The sequence below is a fragment of the Phyllobates terribilis genome, unplaced genomic scaffold, assembly GCF_046119375.1.
Source record: "Phyllobates terribilis strain yellow unplaced genomic scaffold, ASM4611937v1 Scaffold_7__3_contigs__length_470593459, whole genome shotgun sequence".
Lineage (NCBI taxonomy): Eukaryota > Metazoa > Chordata > Amphibia > Anura > Dendrobatidae > Phyllobates > Phyllobates terribilis.
Window position 1 is genome coordinate 426,629,240 of NW_027362767.1, and position 25,254 is coordinate 426,654,493.

General features: G+C 51.1%; 1 pseudogene; it reads right to left on the reverse strand.

Annotated features, from left to right (window-relative positions):
- Positions 1 to 8,547: 8,547 nt before the first annotated feature.
- LOC141155602 (major histocompatibility complex class I-related gene protein-like) overlaps positions 8,548 to 25,254 on the reverse strand; it is a 50,926-nt pseudogene continuing 34,219 nt past the window's right edge.

A 25,254-nucleotide genomic window follows, 5' to 3' on the forward strand; every position in this document is an offset into this window, starting at 1 on the left:
ACACCAGCTGGTGTTGAGCGCTGTCCGACATCGATAGCACCACCTTTGGATGAAGGCAACCTAACATGTCCGCCTGCATCTTCCTCACAGACCGGCAGTTTGCCGGTGACACCCTTATCAACCCCGTCTAAGCACAATAGCCAGCCCTCGGTCCCTCAGATGTGGACAAGTAAAAGACCATTTCCTCCTAGCCATGAGAAAGCTAAGAGGTTGAATTTCACCATCTGCAAGCTCTTGGCTACAGAAATGCTGCCTTTCCGCCTGGTGGACACAGAGGATTTTCGAGACCTTATGTCCGTCGCAGTGCCCCAGTACCAGATGCCCAGTCGGCACTACTTCTCAAAGAAAGGTGTGCCTGCGCTCCACCAGCATGTCGCACACAACATCACCGCTTCTTTGAGAAACTCTGTGTGTGACAGGGTGCATTTCACCACAGACACTTGGACGAGTAGGCATGGACAGGGGCGTTACATGTCGCTGACTGGGCACTGGGTAACTATGGTGACAGCAGGACAAGGGGCTGCTGTCCAAGTCTTGCCGTCCCCACGAGTTGTGCGTCAATCCTCTTTATGTCAAAGTTCCTCCACTGCTTCTGCCTCCTCAACCTCCTCTCAGTCTTCCACCTGCACCCAAAGCCTGTCTGGTCATTCCACAAGCTTTCTAACTGCGCAGAAGGGATCCTGCACACCTCCTTACTATGCTGGCAGTAGGGCTCAACGTCATCAGGCGGTTTTTACATTGAAATGTCTGGGAAATGTGAGTCACACAGCTGAGGAGTTGTGGTCAGCTCTGGAGAACCAATTTCATGAATGGTTGTCTCCACTGGACCTGAAACCAGGGAAGGCCGTGTGCGACAATGCTGCAAACCTGGGTGCGGCCCTTCGCCGGGGCAATGTCACACACGTGCCTTGTATGGCTCACGTGTTGAACCTGGTTGTCCAGCAATTTTTAGCCCACTATCCCAGACTAGATGGCCTTCTGCAGAGGGCACGGTCGCTGTGTGCTCACTTCCGCCGTTCGCATCCCGCAGCTCAGCGACTTACATCTCTACAGAAGTCGTTGGGCCTGCCACTTCACCGGCTAAAATGCGATGTGCCTACCCGGTGGAATTCAACTCTGCACATGTTGCAGCGACTGTGGCAGCACCGACAAGCCCTGGTGCAATACGTTCTGACGTATAGCCTGGGCCAACGAGATTCAGAGGTGGGGCAAATCACGCTGGAGGAGTGGTCTCAGATCAGGGACCTATGCACCCTTCTGCACAGTTTTGAAATGGCGACGAAGATGTTTAGTGCTGACGATGCCATTATCAGCATGACTATTCCGGTGATTTACATGCTGGAGCACATGTTAAACAGAATTCGGAGTCAGGTGGTGGCACAAGAGGAGGTGGAGGAAGTAGAGGAGGAGGAGTTGTATGCGGAAGGGCTAACATCTGCAAGGTCCAGAAGGTCGGCAGCACCAAGGCGGCAGGCATGTGAGGGTGGGGGAGATGGTTTTACCAGGGCGCATGGTAGCAGCCAAACTAGTGAGGAAGGTGCAGGAGCCCAGGAAGAAGTGGAGGACGAACTGATGGAAGACTCATCAGATGAGGGAGACCTTGATCACATTTCTGTTGTGCGAGGTTGGGGGGAGAGGACAGAGGAAGGAAGCATGATTGTTACCTCGCCACCAACACAACAGGGACTTGGTGCTCCTGGATGCGCAACACACATGAGTGCCTTCTTGCTGCACTACCTGCAACATGACCCTCGAATTGTGAGAATTAGAAATAATCCTGACTACTGGGTTGCCACACTGTTAGATCCCCGGTACAAAAGTAAATTTGCAGAAATTATTCCTGCCATAGAAAGGGATGCACGCATGCAGGAGTATCAGCAGAGACTGTTGCAGAATCTTACATGTGCTTTTCCACAAAATACCAGTGGTGCACGTAGTGAATCTCACAGTTCCAACTTGCCAACCGTGGGACCGTCAAGTGTTCAGCACTCAAACCGTAACAGAACCACAGTATCTGCTGGTAACATCAATTTTGCGGAATCATTTCACCACTTTTTTAGCCCATCCTTTGCAAGGCCACAGGAGACAAGAAGTCTGACACATAGTCAACGCCTAGAGACGATGGTACAGGAGTATCTCCAAGTAAACATTGAAGCCACGACTGTGTCACTGGACCCTTGCTCTTTTTGGGCTTCCAATCTGGATAAATGGCCGGAGCTAGCCACTTACGCCTTGGAGATCTTGTCATGCCCCGCAGCCAGCGTTCTGTCTGAACGTGTGTTCAGCGCTGCTGGTGGTGTGCTGACAGATAAGCGCACGCGGCTCTCCACTGATAATGTAGACAGACTCACGTTCATAAAGATGAACAAATCATGGATCCGAAACGACTTTTCTACCCCTGTGTCATCCTGGGGAGAGTAAAAGCTTGATGATTGGTTAAAATCACCCTACCAAACGTTTTAAGCTTTCAAATTACTAATCATGTTTATCTGTATCTTGACTGGAAAATAATTTGGGCTTTGTAGCAGTGTGCAGCACTGATCCTATTAGGCCATCTATAATAAGCTCCACCAGATTTAAAATTAAAAATAATTTTTAGCTGCATCTAGCCCGGAAAATAATTTTGGGGCTCCGAGATGCGCAAGACACATAAGTGCCTTCTTGCTGCACTACCTGCAGCATGACCCTCATATTGTCAGAATTCGAAGTAATCATGACTACTGGGTTGCCACACTCTTAGATCCCCCAAACTTTTCGATCAACCTTTTCATTTTAATAAAGACCAAAAAAATGGTCATTTTTGAAATTATAAGCATTAGCAGGTTGTTAGAAACTGAAATCAAACAGTTTTCAACTCAAAACTTTATTCTAGGTGATGTTACATTTTCACATAGGACCCCTTGTTCGAAAGGAGCTTCTGAACTCTCTCGTCCATTGAATTTGTCAGGTTTTGGATGGTTTCTGCTTCAATTGTTTTGCATGAGGACAGAATACCCTCCCAGAGCTGTTGCTTAGATGTGAACTGCCTCCCGCCATCATAGACACTCCTTTTAATGATGCTCCAAAGGTTCTGAATGGGGTAGAGGTCAGGGGAGCATGGGGGTCACACCATAAGTTTGTCCCCTTTTATGCCCATATCAGCCAGAGATGCAGATGTTTTATGTGCAGCATGAGATGGTGCATTATCATGCAGAAAAATGATCTTGCTGTGAAATACACGGTTCTTCTTCTTGAACCATGGCAGGAAGTGCTGTTTGAGAAAATCCACATACATTATGGAGTTCATCTTTAGCGCCTTCAGGGATCCTAAAGGGGCCGACAATCTCTCTCCCCATGATTCCAGCCCAAAACATTACTCCACCTCCTCCTTGTTGGCGCTGTAGCCGTGTTTGCGTGGGGTGTCCATCAACCAGCCATCCTCCACTCCATCCATCTGGACCATCGAGCGCTGCACGGCACTCATCCGTGAACAAAACAGTTTTGAAATCAGTCTTCATGTAATGTTTGGCCCACTGGAGCCGTTTCTGCTTGTGTGAAGTGGATAGAGGAGGTCGACAGGATGGCGTATGCACAGCTGCAAACCTCTGAAGGACCCTGCATCTTGTTGTTCGGGGGACGTTGGAGGCACAAGCAGCTTCAAAAACTTGTCTGCTGCTATGACAAGGCTTTTTTGCCGCTGCTCTTTCAACCTGACGTAATTGCCTGTAGGAAAGAGTCCTCAATTTGCCCTTATCAGCACGCACACGTGTGTACTGTGAATCAGCTACATACTTCTTGATTGCCAAGACACTTCATCCTGATCATCGCACAATGTTGATTGTAGTCATGCCTTGACCTAAACACTCCACAATTTGTTGCTTCTCAGCAGCCGACACATCCTTTTACTTTCCCATTTTGGCAGAAAATGTAGGCTGCTTAATAATGTGAGAGAGCCTTCTTAAGTAGTCTTGCCTTTCATTGGACACACCTGCCAAACTAATTAGCACAGGTGTCTGCAATTGCTTACAGTGATATAAAGAGCCCTGACACACATCACCATCAATGAGTTTAACTGACAAACAAACAAATTCTTCCCTTATCACTCCTAAACACTTTTTGCATAATAATTTGGAACGCGGTGTACATGTGCTTTTCCACAAAACACCAGCGGTTCACGTAGTGAATCTTACAGTTCTAACTTGCCAACCGTGGTCTGTATGGAATTGTTCAATAAAGGGCCCAAAATTAAGATAACATAGATGGGAGAGGTCTCTATGAATAGGAATTCCTAAGTATTTGATACCCTATGAGGGCCAGGCAAAGGGAAAGTTGGACTGGATGGAATCCTATATGGATTTGGGGAGGGAGACATCGAGGGCCTCAGACTTCGCTGCATTGATTTTAAAATTTTACCATGTAACAAAGTGATCTATTTCAGCCATAACAGCATGGATGGATATATGTGATTGAGTGATATATACTAGGACATCATCAGCAAATAGAGAGCACTTGTACTCGGTGCCTCCCACCTCAATCCACCTAATATTGGGGTTATGGCGAATGGATGAGAGCAGGTGCTCCGTCACTAGGATGTATAAGAGAGGGGACAGAGGACATCCCTGCCTTGTCCCATTGGTGATTGTGAAAGGTGATGAAAATGTTCTGACGCACCCCCTGGGCCTTGGGACACCCGGAGCCGGACCCTTTTTGGTGGATGCTGGTGGTTGTAGTCTTCGTGGCGGCGACCCAGTTCCGTGGCTCAGGGCGGTCAAACCAGTGGCGGAACTATTTATGTGGTTTTGATGTTTAAATGTCCGACTACGCCACCCGTGGATTGCGGTCAGAGTGAACCGCCGCTACAGGGCAGACCGCTGAGGCTGGTGTTGTGGGTGCAGCAGAGCGTAGCATAACTCCCCACGGGAGGAGTATAGCCTCAGGGCAGTGTATGCGGAGGATGGGGGTGATGGTGCAGGGCAGCAGCAGTAACGACACGGAGTCAGTGATGCAGTCCAGGGCCTTTACTCACAGTTCTTATTATCCAGACCACGTCTGCAGGTAACGGCTGCCCACGTCGTACTGTGCTCACCAGGTGAGGGGCTCAGACAACTCCCAGATAACTTTGGAGCACTTCACAGGACCCCCTTTGTGTGTCCTTTGTCTGGCCTTTCTTACCAACACTTCTGTCCGGCTGCCTCGGGCCTCCTCTTGGTAAACTTGGCGCCAGTTTCCCTGACCCTATGTGGTGCCTTCCTAGCGGGTGTAGCGAGGGGCTGCGCCACATAAAATGTCAGAGCCTCCGGTTTCTAGCTGAGGGTCGTTTCCTGCCTCCACTAGTTCGGGGACCGGTCTCCCCCTTTGGCCTGACCCCTCCACGCAGGTGGATTCGGGCGTGCGGTGGCGACTCGCCTGTCCGCACCCCTGGGATCCCTTCATTCCTCGTTCCTGGAGCCTTCTCCGCTCCTCTTCCTTCCTTCTCCCTCTTCCAGGCCTGGGCCTCTGTTACTAGGCCCGCCTCCGGAGCAGAGCTCATGCAGAGCCCCTGCTCCCTGCCACTTCTGCTCAGACTTCTCTGCACTGAACTAAGATGGTGCCCACCTTTTATACTCCCTTCTCAATGCACCCAGGAACTGCTTCCTCCCTGCTCCTGCACTACAGGGTTCCCCTTCCTCAGTGTTCCCTCCCCCCACTCCAGCCAGGGACAGGGACTGTCGTGCCCATCTCAGGGGCATATTGGTCGCCCTGCCCCACGGCAATGTGGTGTAATGCATGCAGGTGTCGGGTCCTGATCCACACTCCATCCTTACCTGAGAGTGAGATATCACACCTCTGGGTGAGGTGCAATACGTCTGTAGCAACCGAGCCCTCAGGGTGCTACAGTTCCATTTATCTTCAGCCTAGGTGACGTATTGCGATACAGGGCCGTGATTTTGGCTATAAAAGGGTCCCCTAGACCCCTACCCCAAGCTTTTTAAGAGAATCATATATGGCGTGCCAGGAGACTCTATGGAATGCTTTCTCAGCATCCAACGAGAGTATCTAATTACAAATTTTTAACTGCATCTAGCCCAGGAAATACTTTGTGCTAGTAGCAGTGTCTGCTAGTCAGCGGATTATCCCGGCTGTTAAGCAAGCTACACCACCTGTAGTTTAGACACTTAATTTTTTCAAAGGAAATGCTTCGGGACCATGGGATACTCAGTGAAGAGCATCAGGAGGCACCCCAAGGCATAGGGGCTGGGACTGGCAGTAGGATGCCTTGCGGTGGACAGCCGAGCTCGATCCTTATAAAAGCTTTTTAACTGCAGCAGCTTTAGTGGACGCTACTGGAGCTGGAATTACGCGGCTGCTGGCATGAGACTTGCCCTCCAATAGATCCTTGTAAATGGATTTAAAGTGTATTCATTCAAATTAGAGAGACAATTTAAATTAAAAAGCTTAGAGCTGCCTCCACCACAGGGGGGCTCGCTCGACCCACCAGCGGACAGGCACCAGTATTGGGAGAGGGGGGCTGGCCATCAGGGTTCACCGCGGCTCTGGCACAAACCCGGCGACACGGAGGTGGCACGGGCAGGAGCGGACTGGCCGTGTCGGCTTCTCACTTTTTGGATTTTAGAAGGGCATGACATGCCTATATCTGTGTCTCCCCCTCCTTTTACTCCTCCACCTCTTTTATTTTCGCATGACTATATGTACTTGTCACTTTTCCATGTGTTAGTTGTGTCTTCTGAGCAGTTTGTCAGCTTTTGGACACCTTTGAAGGTGTTTTCTATGTGTTTCTATGTGTTTTTGTTTGCCTGCCATTGGTTTTAACGGTGTTCGAAGGTGTTCGACGAACAGTTCGACGAACAGTTCGGCGAACACACGGGTGTTCGACGAACCGAACCGAACTCGAACACTACGGGGGTGGCTCAACACTAGATATAACACATTGCATTGTAAATTGTACTTTCATGCCATCTGCTGGCGATGTGTGTATATGAAGTAATGATTATTCTCCTCACAACAAGTGGTGGCCATAGCAATGGCTGGGAGAAGTCTCCCAACTCAGGGCTCTAACTCTGACTAGAACGCTGGTATAAACCAGTTGTGGGCGGCTCCTGCTGCCTCAGGAAGATTGAGGAGAGACATTATTCTCTCAGATAAGTGTTTTCAATACAAGTCTACGCTGAGGGGACATTTTTCCTCACATAATCTCCTTCACAAAAAGAGTGAAGTGTCTTCTAGTCACGAGAGAGAAAGCTGTACATGGACTCTCCTGCTCTCTGGTTATCCTGATAGCTTCTAGCCAGGACCAGATTCATGTGGTTGCCACGCCACTGACTTTGTTTAAACCTCCCCCCTGCAAGAGGGAACGGTGGGATAAAAACTGTGAGTACATCCACACTTTAGTGTGTTTTCCACTGAGAGACAATCTGTGAAGGTCCCTCCATCAGTTTAATATTTCCTGGACTGTGCATAACATGTCCTGTACAAGCAAGTCAAGAGAACTCTGCTCCAGCCGCCCTGGACAATAACAATGCTTGTCTCATGAGGAGAAAACTATAACTTCCGTATGCACAGTATACTGTGAACTTTGCCTGTAAGAGAGACTGTACCCTGTTACCTCATTCAGTAAAATTGTTATGTTTACAAGTTCACCTGCGTGTCTGTCTGCATGAGATTGCACAAACATCACGGGCCCTCCAAAACCTGCACCCCGACATCACCGCTACAGGGGGGTCCTATACCATCCACAAGTGCCACCTCACGCTTTTGAAATTGTTGTGGACACGAGGGAAGCGCTGAGGGATCCAGCGACCCACTTCAGCTACCGTGATATCATTATCTGCTGCCAGTGAGGTTACACACCCCAACTGGCCCTTCTGCAACATCTGGCGCTTCCCCAGTGGCCCACCACACTCTATTTACAGTATCTCCCTCTCTCTCGCTTTATCTCCCTCTCTCTCTCCCTCTTTATCACTCTCTCCCTCTTTATCTCACTCTCCCTCTTTGTCTTCTTCTTTCTCCCTTCTTCCCTCTCATTTCTGTATCCATTCCATTCTGTAAAGTAAAGAAACTTTGCATTTGAAAAAAACAATAAATCACAATTGTTTATAGCATTGTACACATTTACCAGGGGGCGACCAAAACCTTCTAAATAGAGTGAAATTTATCAATGTGCTATTTTCATATAAATCATCTTACTAATATCAAAGGCTCTGTGCACATGACGTCTTTTATTATCAGGAGAACTTGCTGGGCAATGTGGCCAGATGTTATAAACTTGGGGCGATGGGCCGGATGTTATACACCAGGGGGGTGAGGGTCCGGATGTTATACACCAGGGGCGAGGGGCCGGATGTTATATACTGGGGGGCCGTAGGGTATATACTATCATTGAGGGGCCGGATGTTATACACTAACAGAAATTTAATGATGGATACTTTTGTACATCATCCACTGACTCCCTTTTAAGAGTCACCGTCGCTTTATTTTTTTTCATAAATCAATAGTATACATGAAGATAAGAAACTTTGTGATAAATGTCAGAGAAATCTGTTTCTTTCTCTCCTGGACTGATCTGTCATTCTCAAAAATCTCAATTTATTTGTAAAACCTCTCTTCAGTGATTAGACTTTTCTATTCCTGATATAGGAAAAAGTCAGTGTCCTGGTGAAGTAGACACTAGTGGCTGAGAGCCGGGCAGTAATGTTGTGTAGATGGTCGCTGATGTCACAATAACTGAAGGCAGTGTGTGTTTCCAGCATCATTAGATGCCGCCATCCTGCCGCAGGATCATTTGCAGAATTAGTTTTGGGAGCTGATAATGATCTTCGTGTCTTTAGTGTTCGGGGGTTTGTGACTTGTTCTTTATTCCCGCTCTATTAGTCTCATTGTCTTCTACTGATTAAATATACTGAACCAAATACAACGATGACGAGGACGACAGCCAGGCAGATAGCGATCACGAGGACGACAGCCAGGCAGATAGCGATCACTGCCCCAACAGAGGGGCCAGAGGGGGCGCTGCTGAGATTCCCAAAATCATCAGAAATCCCTGTTTAGAGAAAAAAAAAGCAGAAGGTTTTATGATCACGTCCATCAATGAGTATTTCTATGTCTACACATAAAGGTGAGGGATTGGAGAAAACCTTTTGGCATCTCAATGTAAGAGGAGGAGAATAAGAGGCACCATAGAACAAGAAAGACAGGAAAGGCAAAGGTCTTGTATCTGGCTACGTCTTTTTCCTATCCCTACATAGAACAAGACAGACATTGTTACTGATCTGCCATCTATAGATAATACCTTGCTTTAATGCAAGTGGACGACATAGAGAGGAGCCTCCTGTGGGGTTATTGCTCAGTGACATACAGTGGGTACGGAAAGTATTCAGACCCCTTTAAATTTTTCACTCTTTGTTTCATTGCAGCCATTTAGTAAATTCTAAAACGTTCATTTTTTTCTCATTAAAGTACACTCTGCACCCCATCTTGACTGAAAAAAAAACATAAATGTAGAAATTTTTGCAAATTTATTAAAAAAGAAAAACTGAAATATCACATGGTCATAAGTATTCAGACCCTTTGCTCAGACACTCATATTTAAGTCACATGCTGTCCTTTTCTTTGTGATCCTCCTTGAGATGGTTCTACTCCTTCATTAGAGTCCTGCTGTGTTTAATTAAACTGATAGGACTTGATTTGGAAAGGCACACACCTGTCTATATAAGACCTCACAGCTCACAGTGCATGTCAGACCAAATGAGAATCATGAGCTCAAAGGAACTGCCCAAGGAGCTCAGAGACAGAATTGTGGAAAGGCACAGATCTGGCCAAGGTTACAAAAGAATTTCTGCATTACTCAAGGTTCCTAAGAGCACAGTGGCCGCCATAATCCTTAAATGGAAGAAGTTTGGGACCACCAGAAGTCTTCCTAGACCTGGCCGTCCAGGCAAACTGAGCAATCGTGGGAGAAGAGCCTTGGTGAGAGAGGTAAAGAAGAACCCCAAGATCACTGTGGCTGAGCTCCAGAGATGCAGTAGGGAGATGGGAGAAAGTTCCACAAAGTCAACTATCACTGCAGCCCTCCACCAGTCGGGCCTTTATGGCAGAGTGGCCCGACGTTAGCATCTCCTCAGTGCAAGACATATGAAAGCCTTCATATAGTTTGCTCAAGAACACATGAAGGACTCCCAGGCTATGAGAAATAAGATTCTCTGGTCTGATGAGACAAAGATAGAACTTTTTGGTGATAATTCTAAGCAGTATGTGTGGAGAAAACCAGGCACTGCTCATCACCTGCCTAATTCAATCCCAACAGTGAAACATGGTGGTGGCAGCATCATGCTATGGGGGTGTTTTTCAGCTGCAGGGACAGGATGACTGGTTGCAATTGAAAGAAACATGAATGCGGCCAAGTACAGAGATATCCTGGAAGAAAACCTCTTCCAGAGTGCTCTGGACCTCAGACTTGGCTGAAGGTTCACCTTCCAACAAGACAATGTTTAGCACACAGCTAAAATAACAAAGGACTGGCTTCAGAACAATTCTGTGACCATTCTTGACTGGCCCAGCCAGAGCCCTGACCTAAACCCAATTGAGCATCTCTGGAGAGATCTGAAAATGGCTGTCCACCAACGTTCACCATCCAACCTGACGGAACTGGAGAGGATCTACAAGGAAGAATGGCAGAAAATCCTGGTGTGAAAAACTTGTTGCATCCTTCCCAAGAAGACTAATGGCTGTACTAGCTCTAAAGGGGGCTTCTACTCAATACTGAGCAAAGGGTCTGAATACTTATGACCATGTGATATCTCAGTTTTTCTTTTTTAATAAATTTGCAAAAATTTCTACATTTATGTTTTTTTCAGTCAAGATGGGGAGCAGAGTGTACTTTAATGAGAAAAAAATGAACTTTTTAGAATTTACCAAATGGCTACAATGAAACAAAGAGTGAAAAATCTAAAAAGGGTCTGAATACTTTCCGTACCCACTGTACAAAGGAAAGTTACTTTGTCATTTCCCCTTCCATAAAGAGGATTTTGAGACACCGCGCTGCTCAGTAATCACCGATTGCTGTGATATTTTTAGCAATATTTGCTATTTCATTAATAAAATGTCAATGTTTCTGGATCATGCCCTTCACCATGAATAGTCATCATGAATGTGATATACACCAACGTCAAATTAAAATAGCAGATGTGATGACACATAGGGCCAGAAGGTGATCAATAACCCAGATGTTTGCTCTTTGAAATTTTCCCATTTTCTCCTTTTTAGTTTGTGGTCACTTTGTCATTTCTGTCCATTAAGTAACTGTAGTAGTGTTGGAGGTGATAGTCTTCCCCTGATACTAGAAAGGGTTAAAAGTACGTTCCTGAACTTAGAACCCTCTGGGGCTGCAGTTTGGCCTAGGTAGAGTTAAGTATGACAGCTGACCCAGTAGAGGGAGGGGGAACTGAGTGCTAGTTGCAAGTACAGGAAGTGAGCACAGTCAGTAGTTGTGCAGTATTGAGAAGACCAACAGGCTCTGTAAGGGATGTTAGGGTAGACGTGGGCCTAGTATCCCAGACAGTGGATCGCTAGAGAATCCCTTCACAAAAGTCCCCTTAGGCGGCCTGGGAACCTCGAGAAAGTCGTCGGGGGCCTGGGGGCACATTCTGTCTGCAAGGCTGCAGAAGAAGTTAGGACTCAAGCTCTAGGACGTGGAGAGAATTGGGATCCAGATATACTGTCATTGAAGAGGAAGATTCTCTAGGGCTAGAGGAGAAAGCGACAGAGATGCTTCACCTAGATTGGGAACCAGGGCTGAAGCTGTATCCGGGACCTATGGGAAAGATGACAACCTGTTGGTTGGACCTTTTCCTTTATACCTGCCTGTAAATACTGCCAGTTACCAAGTAAAGTTCTGGTTGTTTTTATGAACTCTGTTCTCTGAATTGATTGCTACCCTGGTTCCAGAAGAGAAATTCCTGGAGTTAGAAGTAAGTGGGAAACACCACATACACAGCAGCACACCAGAGCGAGGACACAGTTTGTCTGTAGGGTGCCAAAGCGAGCATGGGCTACAGCTCGCCCACGACTACCTCATTTTGGCACCTTACATAACAAGAGGATGGTGCAGGAAAAAAAATTGCCCAAAGCAGCTAAATGTATAGCGCTCCTATGAAAGTTTGTACTATTGCCACTATAATCTCCATATAATGTCCCTAATATTTTGGAACAGAAACTTATTGGATGAGTAGTTGATAAACTTGTTTATTAAAGGGGTTTTCACCATAATAAATATTTATTGCAGGAGGATCGGGCATTCTTGCTCCTCCATACAAAGTTTCACCAGTCCCAGAGATTAATAACCCCTTTCTGACGTGGAGCGTAATAGTACGCCCCACATCAGATCCCCCTGTTTGGTGTCGGCTCCAGGGCTGAGCCCGCAGCTTTCCAGGCACATGTCAGCGGATCCATACAGCTGACATGTGCCTGCAATAGCCACGGGTGGAATCGCGATCCTCCCGCGGCTGTTAAGCAGTTAAATGCCACTGTCAATCTCTGACAGCGGCATGTAATTTGCACCTCCGGGAAGCGCATCATTGACCCCTCCCATCGGCGACCCCGTCACATGATCGTGGGTCGACGATGGGTTGGCATGACAACTCGGGGTCTGCGGGAGAGCACTGTGGTTGTCACTGCCAGATTACACCACCTAGCGGTCGGCGCTCATAGCAAGTCTGCTACACACAGGCAATCTGATCAACTGTGTGTAGCAGAGGCGATCAGACAAGTGCAGCTTCTCTGGTCATGAAGAGGTCAAACATTTATTACCTATAGTAGAAAATTGATTATAAATATTTATTCTGAGACCAGGAATATGACAACCTAGGACATGATGGCCATCTGGGGAGTAGCTCTGGGGGATGCACTATTAGAGGCAAAGTCAGTGCTGAAGATTGTGGTAGATGTGTCGTCATGACTCTATATTTGAGCAACAAGAAATCAATATTGTAAAATGAAGGTTTTACTCTACTTCCAGAAGTTCACTGCACTTACTCCAGTCCTGGGTGAAGTCCCGCAGCATACTACTGTGGTTGACCCTACAGGTATACACATCATCAGGCACGGATGTGACGTTGAACAATAAAGAGGTCAGATACGTCAGGTCCAGTAATGGCAGGGTCGTCCTTTCCATCATCTCATCCGATATCTGTTGTCCATTCTTGTACCACATTATGGAGATGTCTTTGGGGTAATGTCCATACGCCCGGCAGTGCACCCTAAGTGTGCCATTGTCTACAGGATAGTGGGTCACCTTCACAACTGGAGCTTCTGTAAGAGGAAGAACAAGTTGTGATGTTCACAAGCTTGGTTGTAGCGTCGGCATCCCTGCCTCCTGCTAGGCAGGGACGCTGTTCCCCTCACCTCTCCGCTCTGTGCCCGGCGTCTTCCTCCTGCTCTGCTGGCAGCGCGTGCTGCTTCCCGGCCACGGTGCTTAGGGCGCGCGCGCGCTCCCCCTCTCTTAAAGGGGCCGCGCGCGCCGTCCTAAGGAGTCCCCGGCCAATGGCCGGAGGACTTCACCATATATAAGGCACCTCCTCCAAAATGGAGGTGCCCGAGCAATGTTGTTGCAAAGCCTTTACTCTGCTTCAGCCCTCGGGTCCCGTTTCCAGTTACCTGCCAGATTCCTGCCTGTTACCTGCCAGTCACCTGCCAGATTCCTGCCTGTTACCTGCCAGTCACCTGCCAGATTACTGCTTGATACCTGCCAGATATCCGTTTACCTGCTTGCAAGCCTGCGGTCCGACGGTCTGCCTTCCGACACCTGTCAGTCTGTCTATGGACCAGCCTGCCCGCTCACCTGGGAGCGCTCATCTGCTACCTGCCTGCTAGCCTACCGGGAGGCTCCGCCATCACTTGCCGTGACCACCTGCCTGTCCAGAGACTCTTGTCTGCTCACCTGGGAGCGCTCATCTGCTACCTGCCTGCTAGCCTACCTGGAGGCTCCGCCGTCACTTGCCGTGACCACCTGCCTGTCCAGAGACTCTTGTCTGCTCACCTGGGAGCGCTCTTCTGCTACCTGCCTGCTAGCCTACCTGGAGGCTCCGCCGTCACTTGCCGTGACCACCTGCCTGTCCAGAGACTCTCGCCTGCTCACCTAGGAGCGCTCACCTGCTACCTGCCTGCTAGCCTACCTGGAGGCTCTGCCGTCACTAGCCGTGACCACCTGCCTGTCCAGAGACTGTCCCTGTCACTTGCCGTGAGTACCCTCCCTTCTACCCAGAGACTGTCCCTGTCACTTGCCGTGACTACCTGCCCTTCTACTCAGAGACTGTCCCTGTCACTTGCCGTGACTACCTGCCCTTCTACCCAGAGACTGACCCTGTCACTTGCCGTGACTACCTGCCCTTCTACCCAGAGACTGTCCCTGTCACTTGCCGTGATTACCTGCCCGTCTTCCCTGGGAGCCACCCGCTTCCTTACAAGGACCGCCCCCTTGTATAGTTGCTCAGAGGTTCCGCCTCCCAGACCCGTTACAGTTTGCTCGGGCCATGGAATCCGGTGGCTCCCAAGCTCCCTCGCTCTCGGACCTATGTCATGAACTGTCCCGTCAGAGGTCCCAACAGGAGTCCATCCTGAGTCACCTGCGGAGTGTCAACTCTCGCCTGGACACTCTGTCTGCTCCACCTGCAACCACCGCTAGTGTCATGACTTGCAACCCGGCAGCACCGCTGCCCACCAATACCATGGTATCCTGTCCCGGACCCCGGCTTTCTGCACCTCCTCGTTTCGGAGGTGACTCCGCTCAAGCTCGGGGCTTCATAAACCAGTGCACCCTGCACTTTGAACTCTTGTCCCACCAGTTTATCTCTGACCGGTCCAAAGTAGCCTTTATCATGTCCCACCTCACGGGGGAGGCTCTGGCTTGGCTAAATCCTCTGTGGGAGAGAGGAGATCCCCTGGTGTCCGACCTGCCAGCCTTTCTCACGGCTTTCCGGAAAGTCTTCGACGAACCCGGACGGAAGACCTCATCCGCATCGTCTCTGCTACGCCTCCGTCAAGGAGATCTCACCGTGGGCCAATATGCCATACGGTTCCGTACCCTTGCTTCGGAGCTGGCCTGGGATAACGACGCTCTGGTGTCTGTCTTCTGGGAGGGTCTGTCCGGCCGTATTAAAGATGAACTCGCCGGTCGGGACATTCCTACCACTCTCGACGACTTAATAACACTTGCCACCCGGATTGACATCCGATTCCAGGAGCGCGCCAAAGAGGTCACCCGTGAGAGGAGGTTTCCACGTCTAGCCCCCACCTTCCAGAAACCCGTCACTCCCTCCGTTACTCCCCAGGCACACTCACCTGAGCCTATGCAGGTCGACCAGACCAAGATGGTCAAAACCCGTCAAGACTTACGCCGTGCCGAGGGGAGCTGCTTCTACTGTGGCAGTAAGGAGCACCGGATCCGTTCCTGCCCAGAGAGGTCGGGAAACGCCTGTGTCTAGGATCGCTCAGAGAGGTCGCCCTAGACAAAAGTAAACCCTCTCCATCTCTGATGCTGTCAGTCTCTATCACCTGCGGAGAGAACCGCTATTTCGAACTGGCTCAACTTGACTCAGGAGCTGCTGGAAATCTCATTTCTCAGTCTCTGGTAGAGAAATACCGCATTCCCACCAAACCTCTGGCCGTACCTTTATCTGTCGCCGCCGTGGATGGGGGCCTCTTACCACATCCCATCCAACTCATCACCGAATCCATAACTCTGCAGGTGGGAATGCTGCATTCTGAGAGCATCTCCTTTCATGTTCTGCCTGGACTCTCTCACGCACTCTTGTTAGGCCTACCTTGGCTCCAGAAACATGCACCCGTGCTTGACTGGCAGACCGGAGAAGTCCTTCGCTGGGGACAGGACTGCCATAGGACTTGTCTAGTTCCCGTTCATCCTGCTCGTCCTTCTCCTACCTCAGTCAGTCTACCCGGTCTACCGGTTCCCTATTGGTCTTATGCAGATGTCTTCAATAAAAAAGAAGCAGAGACATTACCCCCTCATAGACCATATGATTGTCCAATCGACCTGATACCCGGCTCTACTCCTCCCCGTGGGCGTATCTACCCTTTGTCCGCAGCGGAGACCCGGTCCATGTCAGAATATATTGAGGAGAATCTGGCCCGGGGATTTATCCGGAAATCTACCTCCCCGGCGGGAGCAGGCTTCTTCTTCGTCAAAAAGAAGGACGGCTCACTCCGTCCATGTATAGATTATAGAGGCCTTAACCAGATTACAGTGAAGAATAAATACCCCCTCCCGCTCATTCCTGAATTATTTGACCGCCTGAGGGGGGCTAGAATTTTCACCAAACTGGATCTCCGTGGGGCGTATAACCTGGTCCGTATCCGTCAGGGGGATGAGTGGAAGACGGTATTCAACACCCGGGACGGCCACTATGAGTACCTTGTAATGCCCTTCGGTCTCTGTAACGCTCCTGCCGTCTTTCAAGAGTTGGTCAATGACATCTTCCGTGACCTTCTCTACTCCTGCGTGGTGGTGTACCTGGACGACATCTTGGTCTTCTCTCCGGACCTTCCTACTCACCAGAGGGATGTTCGTCAGGTCCTGCTCAGGCTCAGGCAGAACCACCTCTACGCTAAATATGAGAAGTGCATCTTTGAGCAGACCTCTCTTTCATTTCTGGGCTACATAATCTCTCAGACCGGCCTACAAATGGATCCTGAGAAACTGTCTGCCATCCAGAAGTGGCCCCGACCAGAGGGGTTGAAGGCTATTCAGCGGTTCCTGGGCTTCGCCAACTACTACCGCCTCTTCATACCGCACTTCTCTTCCCGGACTGTCCCTATCTCTGCGCTCACCCGTAAGGGTACTAATCCCAGAAGATGGCCGCCCGAAGCTGAGGAGGCCTTTCTTTCCTTAAAACAGGCCTTCTCCTCCGCCCCGGTGCTGCATCGTCAGGACGGCAACAAACAATTCTTCCTAGAAGTTGACGCTTCCTCCTCCGGAGCGGTACTTACCCAAAAGTCATCTTCCGGAAGAATGGTAACCTGCGTTTTTTTCTCCAAACTCTTCTCCTCTTCTGAGCGCAACTATTCTATTGGAGACCATGAATTGTTAGCCATTAAGCTGGCACTGGAGGAGTGGCGTTACCTGCTCGAGGGGGCTCTTCACCCGGTAATAATTTACACGGACCACAAGAACTTGGCTTACCTTCAGAGCGCCCAGAGACTTAACCCGCACCAAGCCCGGTGGTCCTTGTTTTTTGCTTGTGACGCACCCCTGGGCCTGTGTCGCGCTGCGTTGCGCACGCGGGAGCTTACCCGGAGCCGGATCTCTTGAGGGTTGTAGTCTCGTGGCGGTGATCCGGTCCGTGCCCAGGGAGTCAGACTAAGTGGCGCTGTATTAGCGGTAGATGTTGGACGACTACGCCACCCGTTGAGTACAGCTAAGGAGCTGCTGCTGCAGGGCAGACCGCTGAGGCCGGTGGTAGGATTGTGCAGCGTGATAGTATAACCCCCAACGGGAGGGGTATGGCCTCAGGGCAGCCGACGTGGATGATGGGGGTAGCAGGAACCACTCGGAGACGGTACGGTGTAGTTCAGGGTCTTTACTGGTGACAACGATAGACCCTCCCGGAGTACTGGCTAGCGATTGGGGCCTGGTCAGTCCTTGAGCAGATGGGATCTCCCCTGGCCAGGCGGAGTTGTAGGCCTCCCAAACTAACGATACTCTTCTGGCTACCTTGCTAGAAGCGGGTATAAGTAGCCCACGTCCCTGAGTGTACCGTGTGGTGCTCACCCGTATGGCCGGTGACTCGGGGCCTTCTAGTAGCTTCCGCTCCACGACGGCGGTGCTGGTCCCACGCGTGTGACCGTGCCTTCGGGTTTCTGGGCCAGAGGACCTGCAATCCCCTGCCGGTCGGTTTTTGCTGCTGGATAGGAGTTAGTCCCCACAGCCTCGGACTCCGGTGATAACTTTTCAGTCAGGGCGAGCTCTGCAGCTGCCAGCCCCTGACTCCTTGTAGTACTGCTCCCACAGAGCTCCTGATGTTCTTTTCCTATATCTGCTTCTCTGTCTCTACTTCTTCTCTACTCACTAACCCTGCCTCAGCCCTAGGTTTATATAGGGGAAGTTCTTCCCCTCCCAGGACTGGGCAGGAGGTGTGGCATGCATAGGATCCCTGACCAAGAGACCTCCCACCTGCTCTCAGACATAACATTGCCGTTACTGTGGAAACCAGACACCTGGGGTGCCACATTCCCCCCTAGTGAAATTTAGTACTCCGGGACTAAACATATTTTTAGAAAAACATAACAAGGTATAAACAATAATAATACAATAAGAAAAACACATAAAGATGGTTACGGCGTGTCCGCAACCGGGTGCAGTCTTTGAAGAAAAGCAAGGTGTCCATTTCACCAAAACAGGGAGACGTAACCAGGTAGGGGTCTGTCCTGCCCCGAGTCCTTAACAGTCTTTAGTCCGTCCTGGGTTACGCTCCAACTATACACAAAGGATTCCCGGTAAATCCACCAAGGACTCCTATAAATAACTAGAAACACATAATTATACACAAGCAACAAGAAAAACAGGTAACCACAAATAAAACAATTTATACACTTCAAATCCTCCAACGTGCGGGTAACTGGCCTCTAGTGGCCCTAGTGGACCTACGGAGCTGACTGTCTAGCCCTGAACTACAGGGTGTAGGAGCTGTCAAGGGTAAACTGGGCAGCTGTCTACCGGCTCTTTGGCTCACTAGGGGTACGGCAGGCTCACTATAAGCAGAGGGTTGATCCTCCTGTTCTGCTTGTGTGGAGTCTTCTGCCTCCTGGACCGGCTGCTCTTCCAGCTCTACCTGTTGCTCCGTAGGCACTTGGGATGCTGGTTGGAGGAACGTGAGGACGGGTACCACAACTGCACCATTGACTTGAGTCCAGGACCGAGGGAAGTCTCCGAGCACAGTACTAACCATATCCTCCCTTTCCTCTACGGGTCGATGGTCTTCTTGTTCCTCTTCAGGGTTCCGTAGCTGTTCAGGACACTTCTTCAGGTGATCCCGGGATACAATGGCTATGGTCTCCCCTCCGTCTTTACTGATGGTACAGACTTTCGGGTTCTCGTGGCTTGAGGGCAGTACGGTGTACGGGTCCTTCTCCCACTGGTCGTCCAACTTGTGGAGCCGTCTTTTCCTCTTCAAGACCTGCTCTCCGGGTACCAGGGGAACAGCGGGAGCATACTGGTTGTAAGTTTTCTCTTGTCTTTCCCTAGCCTGACAGAGACTTCGCTCTACGCTCTCCTGTACTTTCCGGTACTGCTGCTGCCTCTCTGTGTCCCAGTCTGCTTCTGGTGAAGTGTCCTCGGGTGTCAGGACTCCCATTTCCAGGTCAACAGGTAACTTACCAGGTCTCGCCCTCATTAGGTAAGCCGGGGTACAGTTGGTGGAACCTACCGGGATGTGGTTGTATAGGTCCACCAGATCGGGCAGCTTCTCAGGCCACAGACTGCGTTCTTCCAGGGGCAACGTTTTCAGGAGATCCATTACCACCTGGTTCATTTTCTCACAAAGTCCATTAGTTTGCGGATGATAGGGTGTCGTCCTTATCTTCCGGCAGCCATACAAATTGCAGAATTCCTGGAAGACCTCCGCTTCAAAGGCAGGTCCCTGGTCCGTCAGCACTTGGTCCGGGTACCCGTGTGGACGGCAGAAGTGCTGCTGGAAGGCTCTAGCTGCTGTTTGAGCCGTTAAGTCCTTGACGGGGACGACAACCAAGAACCGGGAGTAATGATCCACAATGGTTAACGCGTAGACGTAGCCACTTCTGCTTGGGGTCAGTTTTACATGATCCAAGGCTACCAGTTCCAACGGCTGCCGGGTGACGATGGACTGCAGGGGAGTCTTCTGGCTGGCACGGTCCTTCCTTCTTAGGTTGCACGGGCCACAGTCTCTGCACCACCTCTCGATGGTTCCCCTCATGCCTACCCAGTGGAACCGCCCACGCAGCAGGAACTCCAGCTTCTTCCATCCGAAGTGTCCAGCCCCGTCGTGGTATGCCTCCATCACCATGGCTGCGTCTCTCCGTGGCACCACTACTTGCCAGATTAGTTCATGCGTCCGGGAGTTAACCATTCTGCGGCACAACTTCCCCTTGTAAAGGAACAGTCGACTCTTCTCAGCCCACAGTTGCTTGGCTTCCTCCGGAGCGTCTGGGTCAAAGCGAGCCTCTGGCCGAGTCAGCATCTCTTTTACCAGCCGGACGGCAGGGTCACTGTCTTGCGTTTCCTCCCAGTCGTAGTGAGGCAAGGGGTTAAACGTAGCGGCTTGCTTACTCCTTACCCGATGGGAATACTGGATAGTCCCATGACGGTGGAACGCGGGGAGTTCGACTTCTTCCAGTCCCTCTGGATCTTCTCCTACGTCCGGTAGGTTTGGCATCCTGGACAGGGCGTCCGCGTTGGTATTGGAGCGTCCTGCCCGGTATTTGATTGTGAACTCGTAGTTGGACAGACGGGCCATCCATCTCTGCTCTAGGGCACCGAGTCTTGCCGTGTCCAGGTGTGTCAACGGGTTGTTATCCGTGTACACGGTGAACCGGGAAGAAGCGAGGTAGTGCTTAAAGCGTTCGGTGACTGCCCACACCACTGCCAGGAACTCTAGCTTAAATGAGCTGTAATTCTCAGGGTTTCTTTCGGTGGGTCGCAGTTTTCGGCTAGCGTAAGCGATTACTCGTTCTTTCCCCTGCTGGATCTGGGACAGTACGGCTCCTAGCCCGATGTTACTTGCGTCGGTGTAGAGGATAAAGGGCTGGCTGTAATCAGGGTACGCCAGGATTTCATCCCCCGTGAGGGCCATCTTCAGCTGGCGGAAGGACTCTTCTTCTAACTTCTCCCATTTGAAGGGCGGCTTCTGGTTCTTGGCCTTCCAGGACTGGCCTATCAGGAGGTCCTGCATAGGAGCTGCCTTTTTGGTGAAACCGGGGATGAATCTGCGGTAATAGCCTACCAACCCGAGGAACTGCCGCACTTCCTTTACACTGGAGGGACTTGGCCATTCCTTAATTGCGGTGATCTTATCAGGGTCGGGAGCCACTCCATCAGCGCTCACCACGTGTCCCAGGTACTGCACCTTTGGTTTCAGGAGGTGACACTTGGAGGGTTTCACCTTTAGGCCGTAGCTTGCCAGAGCTTCGAACACTTCCGCCAGGTGTTTCAGGTGGTCCTCATACGTCTTGGAATATACGATGACATCGTCCAGGTACAGCAGGACCGTCTCGAAGTTTCTGTGGCCCAGACAGCACTCCATTAATCGTTGGAAGGTTCCTGGTGCGTTGCAGAGTCCGAACGGCATGCAGGTAAACTCGCTAAGTCCCATCGGGGTGGTGAATGCGGTCTTCTCCCGGTCCGCCTCTGCTACAGGAACCTGCCAGTACCCACTAGTGAGATCCAAGGTAGAGAAGAAGTTAGCAGATCTTCAAGCAGCCAAAGACTCCTCTATCCTTGGTAAGGGGTACGCATCCTTGTGTGTGATACGGTTGATTTTCCGGTAATCTACACACATCCTCATGGTGTTGTCTTTCTTTTTGACTAAGACTAGTGGAGCTGCCCAGGGGCTACAGCTATCCCTGATCACCCCAGCCTCCTTCATGTCTCTAAGCATCCCCTTGGCGTGTTGGTAGTGTGCAGGGGGTACGGGTCGATACCTCTCTTTTATGGGAGGATGGTCTCCCGTGGGGATGTGGTGTTCTACCCCCTTGACTCGCCCGAAGTCTAACGGGTGTTTACTAAACACTCTCTCGTACTCTTGAACCACCCGATAGACTCCCTGTTTCTGGTGTGAGGGAGTGGAGTCAGTACCCAAATGTAGTTGCTGACACCAGTCCTCCATTGTTTTCTGAGAGCCGTTACCTTCCTCCGGGGAAGATGGAGACAAGGGTTCTACGGACTGTATGGAATCTTGATTGATGGTATACAATTTGGCTAGCGTGGCATACGGGGGCAGGTACACTTCCCTCTTCCCGATATTTATTATGCGAACGGGCACCCTCCCATGGCGTACATTGACCACCCCCCGTGCTGTCAAAATGGTGGGCCTACTGTCTGAGTAAACTGGTTCTACCATTGCCTGGTAATCTCTACCTCTCAGACCAATAGCTGCCCGGCACCAAATCATCATTTCACTTTTCGGGGGCATGGCAATAGGGAAAGGGTCACACATTCGCACGCTACCAATCTCACCACCGGAGAGTTCTAGCTGTTGCCGTCGCATCAGTGCCCGGATCTCTTTCTGGAGCACTCGCTGCTGGCCGGAGCTGGCGTTCTTGGCAACCTGCTGTAAAAGGAAAATCACCTCTGCAAGACAATTTTCAATTACATTAGTTCCTAGAGTTATCTTTGGGTGACTCTCGTGTTTGTCAATGTCTACAATGATCAGTCCCTGTGCTGCCAGTTCGACTCTACCGATTTTAATGGTCACCTCTTTAAATCCAATCTGTGGCACGGGCTGACCATTGCTGGCGATGATACTCAAGTCGTCGTCAGGGTAGCGGGTGATATCCGAGTCATTCCAGTACTGCTTGAAGAGCACGTACGGGATGGTGGTGACCTGTGACCCGGTGTCCAGTAGGGCACTCATAGGAATGCCATCCAGTACCACGGGTAAGACTGGACGTCCTCCCACATATTTGTCGCGCCAGTTCGATGGGCCTGGTGATCTTTTTCCTGGGGGTTGGCCCTCTACCCCAGGTTGTGCCAGTTTAAAGGACAGTACCTTGCCATATGTCCGGGTTGATTGCAGCGGCGGCAGATGGGTCGTCCGTCCTCGTTGTATCGGTCGCTGGGTCTTCCTCTGGCCGGTGGGGTCCTCCTTGGTCGACGCCACGGGATGTCCTCCGGTCCGGATGCCAGCTGGATCTTCCCTGGAGTGGAAACCTGTAAAGACTGCACAGTTCGGGTTAGCGCAGCAACGCTTTTAGCTAGCTCTTGGACCTGATGGTGCAGGTCTGGAGCCGGGTCATTGTTCAAAGCCTGCGCATCAGCCCCCACAGGCCCTGCCGACAAGGGCGCCGCCTCCTGGTGGTAAGTGGCAGTGGGGCGTCTGGGGGTCACAACGCCACCTGGTGCCGGTTCTCGAAGCACCCGAATGGCTCTGTCCTTGAACTGTGCAAATCCCAGATGAGGGTCCTGTAAGGCCATTGCCCGCAACTGGGTTCGGTGGGCATTGCAATATAAACCCTCTATAAATTGTTCAGTCAACAGCCTGTCCTCGTCTCCCACGCCGTCAGGGTCGGTCTGCTTAATAGCTCTCAGGGCCTCTTGTAGGTTCAGGGCATAGTCCCTTATACTCTCATGTGCCCGCTGTTTGCACCCGTAGAATCTAAGCTTGATCTCGGCTGAGGTGCGGGTATCAAAGGTGTCCCTCAGCCGGGTTAGTATCCCTGCGACAGTCCTCCCCCCAGGTGGCCAGGACTTTACCTCCCTTTGGGCTGCCCCGGTTAATTGGGCCACCAGGATGCTCACTTTTTGCTCCTCTGTGAGGGGGTACACCTGGAAGAGGCTATCCAGCTTTTCTCTAAAGTCATGCAGGGTATGTGACTCCCCTGAGTACTGGGGTAGCCAGGCTGCCCCCGGGATATAGGGCATGGTGAAAGGCATGACCGCAACAGCGGTGGCGCTGGCGGGGGTTGAAGCGGTGAAGCTCTCCTCCGTATCCGACATCCTTCTCCCCCCTAGTGGACCGTGGCCTACCTTGCGATGATCCTCTTAGGTAGGCCGCGGCTCCGCAGTGGATCGTCAGGGTTGAGGACCTTCCGTCGCGCTCCTGTGACGTCGGCGTCTGCTGGGCTCCTTCCAGGACCTTACGCAACGTCCGGACGTGAGGCGGGGCTTCAGTTCTCGCGCGCTTTCGGAGTCCACGCCCCTCTTCTTCCCGCGCTTCGTCTTCAAGATGGCGTCCAACGGCGGGAAAACTCCACGGAAGGCGGGAAGAAGGCTGAAAATGGCGCCGGATGGCGGGAATCTTCACCGATGGTAAGTTTAAAAGTCTCTTTTTTCAGGCACGCAGTACCCAGTGGTTGCGGGCACGGAATCCTGCCGACTACGCCAAAAGTTGACGCACCCCTGGGCCTGTGTCGCGCTGCGTTGCGCACGCGGGAGCTTACCCGGAGCCGGATCTCTTGAGGGTTGTAGTCTCGTGGCGGTGATCCGGTCCGTGCCCAGGGAGTCAGACTAAGTGGCGCTGTATTAGCGGTAGATGTTGGACGACTACGCCACCCGTTGAGTACAGCTAAGGAGCTGCTGCTGCAGGGCAGACCGCTGAGGCCGGTGGTAGGATTGTGCAGCGTGATAGTATAACCCCCAACGGGAGGGGTATGGCCTCAGGGCAGCCGACGTGGATGATGGGGGTAGCAGGAACCACTCGGAGACGGTACGGTGTAGTTCAGGGTCTTTACTGGTGACAACGATAGACCCTCCCGGAGTACTGGCTAGCGATTGGGGCCTGGTCAGTCCTTGAGCAGATGGGATCTCCCCTGGCCAGGCGGAGTTGTAGGCCTCCCAAACTAACGATACTCTTCTGGCTACCTTGCTAGAAGCGGGTATAAGTAGCCCACGTCCCTGAGTGTACCGTGTGGTGCTCACCCGTATGGCCGGTGACTCGGGGCCTTCTAGTAGCTTCCGCTCCACGACGGCGGTGCTGGTCCCACGCGTGTGACCGTGCCTTCGGGTTTCTGGGCCAGAGGACCTGCAATCCCCTGCCGGTCGGTTTCTGCTGCTGGATAGGAGTTAGTCCCCACAGCCTCGGACTCCGGGTCCGGTGATAACTTTTCAGTCAGGGCGAGCTCTGCAGCTGCCAGCCCCTGACTTCTTGTAGTACTGCTCCCACAGAGCTCCTGATGTTCTTTTCCTATATCTGCTTCTCTGTCTCTACTTCTTCTCTACTCACTAACCCTGCCTCAGCCCTAGGTTTATATAGGGGAAGTTCTTCCCCTCCCAGGACTGGGCAGGAGGTGTGGCATGCATAGAATCCCTGACCAAGAGACCTCCCACCTGCTCTCAGACATAACATTGCCGTTACTGTGGAAACCAGACACCTGGGGTGCCACACTTGCTTTGATTTTGTTCTTCATTTTCGCCCGGCAGACAAAAACATCAAAGCTGACGCCTTGTCCCGATCCTTCCTGGTATCTGATCTAGAGGAGGAACCTAAGCACATCATTGATCCCGCCAGAGTAATGCAAGTGGCTCCCGTGAATCTAAATCGTCTCCCACCCGGTAAGACGTTTGTAACTGTACCTGATCGG